This window comes from Mytilus californianus, unplaced genomic scaffold (assembly GCF_021869535.1).
Source record: "Mytilus californianus isolate M0D057914Y unplaced genomic scaffold, xbMytCali1.0.p SCAF_3, whole genome shotgun sequence".
NCBI classification, from domain to species: Eukaryota; Metazoa; Mollusca; class Bivalvia; order Mytilida; family Mytilidae; genus Mytilus; species Mytilus californianus.
Genome location: NW_026262679.1, coordinates 124,300,270 through 124,306,880, shown reverse-complemented (window position 1 = coordinate 124,306,880; position 6,611 = coordinate 124,300,270).

The following is a 6,611-nucleotide window of genomic DNA, read 5'->3' as shown; positions in this document are numbered from 1 at the left end:
AGTAACAGGCCATCATCTATAAATACAAATGTTTACAAGATGCTTTTTCATTTTACCTTTGAGACATTTCTGTATACATTCTAATTCATATGAGTATAAAACAAGTCGGCAAGTAAAGGTGCACAATTAATACCCATTAGAATACCGACTGTTTGTTGAAAAATTAATCCACCAAACCCATCAAAAATTCACTTTGATAATTTCATCTTCGGTGTGTATGTTGTTGGTTCTTCACAAAGTACGATTAAAACCATATTTAGCATATGATTAGGACCATTCCACTTTATATGTAGATTTCTATAAAGTCAGAAGCGAAACAGACGAAGGAAAATTTAAAATGGTGAAAAGACAAAAAAGTGATAAGTGTAAAAAATCCCAGGAATTATCTTAAAGAAAGGCAACAGAAGTATACCGGTGTTCAAAAGTCATAAATCGATTGAGAGAAAACAAATCCGGATTATAAACAAAAACCGAGGGAAACACATCAACTATAAGAAGAAAACAAAGGAACAACAGGAACACCGAAGTGCAACAAAAACAAACGCCAACACACATAGAAACGAACTATTTGATAACAACTGCCATATTCCTGACTTGGTACAGGACAATTTAAGAAAAAAAAATGGTGGGTTGAACCTGGTTTCATGGCTTTTCAAAATCCATGAATTAGAAATTTTCTTGTTCAAGTTAGGCTTTGTCATTATTTCAACATAGGTTGATTTTATTTTACATAAAAGGTCGGTTTTTCAACATTGTAAGTTCATTATTCTGTTCATCCTCTCTGTTATTGTTATACAGTAGTCGGTGAGTTATAGAATGATTTAAAACTCCAGTTCAATGACACGATGTTATTTTGTTTTCATTATTACTTTTTGTTCTTGGTTTCATATTTGAGAGTCGTAATTCATTGGGTTTTTGAAATATACTCCTTTTTTAAATTTTTATTTAGGTTAACGTTCCTACTTTAATGTTTCTTACTTTTAATCTGTTCAAATCAGTCATCTAGTTTGATGTGTGATATATTCCAAAAAAATAAATTACAAATGAAAGGGTAAAAGAAAACTAATGTAAATAGTAAAGACCTAAGCTCGGTTGGTGTCCACAATACTTCCTCGATAAGGATATTAACCTTACTTCTGCCATTTTTTGGGTAGCTTCCTTGTTTTATTGTTTTTGTAAGTCGTTCTTGATCGATTTTTTAATTCTATGCAAATTCTAAACCCTTGTGTAAAAAATAACGTTACCATATTGTATTGTGTATTTTACATTCAAGAAATTATTCCGATATCTGTGTTATGACGTTATATCGAAAGTAACACAGTCCGAAATAATTACCATGACATCAAATAGCTGAAAAAGAGGCGGATTTTACCAAGGGGAGAATCAAAACCCATAGGTCGAAGAGAAACCAACAAAGTCGTGGCAAGTAACGAAAAACGACGAAAAGACAAACAATTGTCCATAAAACACAACATAAAAAAACTAAAAACTGATCAACAAGAACCCCATCAAAAACCGGAAGTGATATCAGGTGCTACGGGAGAGTATCCTGCTTCACAACTGAGAAAAACAGATCTACCAAAAAGACTGGTTTGGACAGTTCTATCTTTGAACAGTTTTGGAATAATAGTATGTCTATCCATAAACAGATTCTGAAAATTCTACCCTTGAACAGATTTTGACATTTCTACATTAGAAACAATTCTGATTGTCTATGATGAGTTTATCTAAAAGTTCTATTGCTAGAACAGCTCATAGCACTTTATTTATCCATCCTTTTGTTTAGGTTTTAACTATGTATTTATTTGATTTCATTTAATAGTTTATTTATTTAAATTTTATGTTTATTATTTCAGACCAGATATTCTCGGATTTAGTTTTTTTTTGTCGTTTTCACCTTGATAATTCAGTTTTGTTCATTTGTTGAAATCAATATTATTTTTTTTCATTTTTTGTTTACTACTTTTATGATCTGTTGTTAATATCGTATGCCAAAATAAATATATAGATTCCACCACTGCAACAAGTGTATTACGATATTTCTCCACTCGAGACAGTTAGATTTTAGTATTTTAAGCGCGAGGCTTGCCGAGCTTTTTAATAAGTAAAATTTAACTGTTGAGAGTGGAGAAATATCGTAATACACGAGTTATAGTGGTAGAATCTGTTTCTCTAATGATTTTTATCCTTCCTTTTCAAAGATTTGCAGAAAGTTGTGTTTTTTATATGTGACGTCATCAGGCATTGTCGCCCTTTTTCATGACGTCACAAGAATAATTCAGAAGAAACCAAGAAAATTTGACGTCATAATTAAATTTCTACCAATAATTTGCTGAGAACAGATATTTCACTAGTGAGGAAATATTTTTCTCATACCGATCGAGAAATGTGAAAATAGCACAAAAATTAGAGAAAAGGTAATACAAAAGCACATATATCGTTGCATAAAATTAAATATAATCATGATTTCAGTAATGTATACTCAGGTATTAATTTACATAGAAAAATTATATAGCCATTGTGTAATCCAATTATTTTCCTGTATTGCTATAAACAAATACAAATTATTGTTGGTTAAAAAGTATGTTAATACTTGAAGAAACAAAAGAACTGCATCCTAATCTAACAAAGTCCTAGGAAAATATTTTTATACCAAGAAAAAACAAAAGTATTACCCTGTTTCCCTTTTAATTATTCTACCTGAAATGAGTCCTACACAGACAATCCATTTATTTTCATCTGAAGACTTCCTCGACAAATTAAGTTATTCAAAATCATGATCAAAGAGGGGTCATGATTTACATAATTTAGAAATGTTCTACTCTATATCAGATTCTGACAGTTCTACCCCTGAGCAGTTCTAAAATGAAATTAAAACTGATCCCAACTGTAGAACAGGACTGTTGTCACAATTCTATTACAAAATTGTGCAGAAGCGTCGATGCATTTGATTTGAGTCATATATTTCAATAGATAATTTTATTGATAGATAGCGTAGTTGGCATTGCTAATGAAAAGTTGTTGTTGCTGTTTATCCCAAATCATGTTCACTTGTAAAGTTTTCAAGGAAGCGTAAAAGATTAGCTTTTCTTATTTGGCAAGTCAGATATTGTAGTTAAAAGGTGCCATGCTTGTTAGCATTACTTTCCAATTAGCAAGGAGACAAGGCCATAGCGTTCATCCTTGTATGCCAATTACTGTATTTTAACTTCAAAATAAGCAGCTGGACTAAATTTTCAGGAGGTAGATACATAATGCTGTGTGAGCTTCAACCATCCTTTTTAAAAGGCTTCAATATCATCTCCACTTGGATATTGATAGAGAGAGACAGAGGTACCGGCAATGGTCTTTCATTTGAAATAGTTTAATGTACAAAGGGAAGAAACTCCATTTAATCTACAGAGGAGCAATATTGACAGGTTCACGGTGCAATATCAGCAGGTGCCTCATCATCAGGTGTGTGATCTTGGCCCATCTTAACTAACGAGATACATGTTATGTTTTCGCAGTGAGACTTAGATCTTTATATCCTTGAGATCTATACTGCTGCTTGTGTTATATTTCCAATCGCGACATTTTGACTAGCTGAATATATCAAGCTCTGATTCAGTTATTAAAACAGAGAACTAAAATGCTGGAAATAATTTCAAGCAAAGATTAGATTAATTTTTAGTAACTTACACATATATGGTCTAAGGAGGAATGTTATCTCATGAATTGCCAATCACACTATTATCAAATGTCAGGAATTATGATGATCCCAGTGTGACTCCTGATAGGTGAATAAAATGATTATGTATGCTCAGCACTGGTCGCAATGATTAGCTCAATATATTATTTTGTATCTTGTAAATGCACTCATTGCAAAATCGTTTGTTCTGTATACGCTCCCAGTCTCACTCCCTCTAAAGTTCATACAAGGTTTGTATATTCATAATGAATTTAAGAGATTTGAACATCGGTAAATTACTGCGGTTTCTTATTCAATCTGCGACAAATAGGACATATCATGGTGTTATTAACCGGATTTCCTAAATGTTGATGGTTTTTCGATTATTTTTTTGTTAACGTATTTAACAGCATGTGTTTTACTCTAAAAAAAATCCTATTATATTTTCGATTTTAAGCCGCAAAATTACAGTCAGGATTATTTAACCAATTTTACTTCTATGAGACATTGGCACCGTTTTAGACAAATTAAGCTGATCAGCCCTTCGACATGTGGGCATGGAGGTTTTTGAACTCTGGTTAATAAATGAGGGAATATAGAGCTATCTTGTATTTCGGACCTATCAAAACTATTGCTGTTTCTTTCCGTTTGTTTATCTGACTATTTCACATAATTTTCAATTCTCGATAAACGTCATTTATGCTCCCTTCGTTTTGTTTTCCTATTCATCGATATTATACTAAACTTCACAATAAATCTAATAAAGAGAGAAGGATATCGATAGTTAAAGATTTTCCAATACCGTTCTTGTCGTGTATGTTATTCCAAAAATAATGACACCAACTCAGTTAAACTTGAACAGATTTGGGTTGAAATCTGGTTTGCGGATGAAATGAAAGTTTCATCAAATTACGTAAACAAAAACCAAAATTATAAAAGGTAAAAGTATGTACTCTGTTTCGGATACAAATAAAGATTTTCCTTCTTGGAAATTCTTACAAGACATGCAAAATTGTCCTTCGACAGCAATGTAAAGTACTAAATTACATTTTGATTTTATGAATTGCAAATCCTCGGAGGGTTTTTAAAAAAAGAAAAAAAAAAAATCAGAGGAATTTTTCCTGCCTCTTTGAAAATTTAGATATTGAAAACTAAAATGACTCTATATACGTAGAAAAACAAGAGCTTTAATTGCTTATTCAATAAAACTTGTGTCTTTATACTATGACAACTTGAATACTGTCTAATGAATTCTGAATAGACACAACCATTTTAATTCTGTTTGCACAATTTTTATGCATCCTTGGCTTTCAAATACTAGTAGTCGGCTTTGAGTGTTCCTGGTGAAGGTAAATCCATGAAAGCTTTTCGGACGCATGAAATTAATAAAGTGATGTTTTCACTTTTCTAAGTCGGTAAATCTATCTTATGAAGCAGCTGTTTTCATGGGTTTGCAAAAATCAGAGGTCAATTTTTGTAAAGTTTTGTTAATGAGGCTTATAGGGTGTTGTAAGCTAAATATTTGATAATCTTATACACAGACGATGCACTTTCTGTAAACTTGTCTTCTGCGTTTCTGTTAGCCAAAACAACATATTCATTATGATTTTCTACCATCTGAAATTTAATCGAATATGGTGGTGAAGTCCAACAAGACAACTATCCGCCAGAAACCATGCAAAATTAGAGAACAGTTATATACCGATGTTGAAATCTCATAAATCGATTAAAAAGATACAAATCAAGGTAACAAACAAAAATGAGGGAATCGCATGAACTTCAAAAGTAGTGAGACCGGGTGTGTCAACAGGGTAATTATCGTCTGCTTTGCATGCTACATCCGCAATGTAAATCTACACTTAGTCAAAATGTCACAATCAGGAAAAGGGAACAATCGGTAAACTTTCAAATCGGACGACTATTCTGGTATCTAAAGATCTAAGGTCGCAAAGCATGTATGTAATGAATTGAGACACGTCGTATCGGTAAATCAATTCGTGACGGTAAGTATAAAACTTATGTTATGTATATTTCAGTCTTTCTTCTTCCTAACTCTGATAGGGCAATTTCACTGTACGGAACACCCCTCTGTTAATGAACCTTCACGAGCGTAACGAATTAATAGAGATATGTAAACTCCATAAAATTTGGCAGAGGGGGTTTAACTGCTCAGAAATATAGAGAGGCGAAAGATACCAACGGGATATTAAAATTCATAAGTCGAAAATAACTGACAGTGACATGGCTATAAACGAAAATGACGAAAAGACAAACAGTACAAAAACACAACAAAGAAAAGACTGAGTAACACGAACCCAACCAAAGCTGACTATTGAAAAAATATAAACATTAAAGAACGAGGATGTAAAAAACATCATATATGGCCTTCAACAATGAGCAAACACTTATACGGTGTAATAAGCTATAAAAGGCCCTGGCGTGAAATAATATGAAACATATAAAAAAAAAACGATAACGACTTGATTTAAAGTCAGAAAAAGAACTAAAACAAATATGGCAGACAGTAACCAACGACAACCACTGAATTGCATGCTCTGATTTTGAAGACAAATAAAGAATGTGGCGGGGTTAAACATGTTTGTTATCCATCAACATTCCCTAACTTGGAACAATTATGTAACAGCACAATATAACAACAAACTGAACAACTCCGTTGCAAATTGCTTTACTCAATAGATATGTACGGAGCACAACAAAAAAACCAACTAACATAAAACAAAAGCACTAAAATTTGTGTTTAATGGATGTACGTTACATTGCTTGTGGTACAGTAGTCGTTGCATACATAACGAACATCAAACCTTTGCACCATTTCCTTTTTTTTTGTATTCTGGTGTATGTAGATCCTTTATACTGAATCTACATTCTAGTTTTTGTCATACTATGGATTGGTATGCACGTGATTATGTCGATATATGAT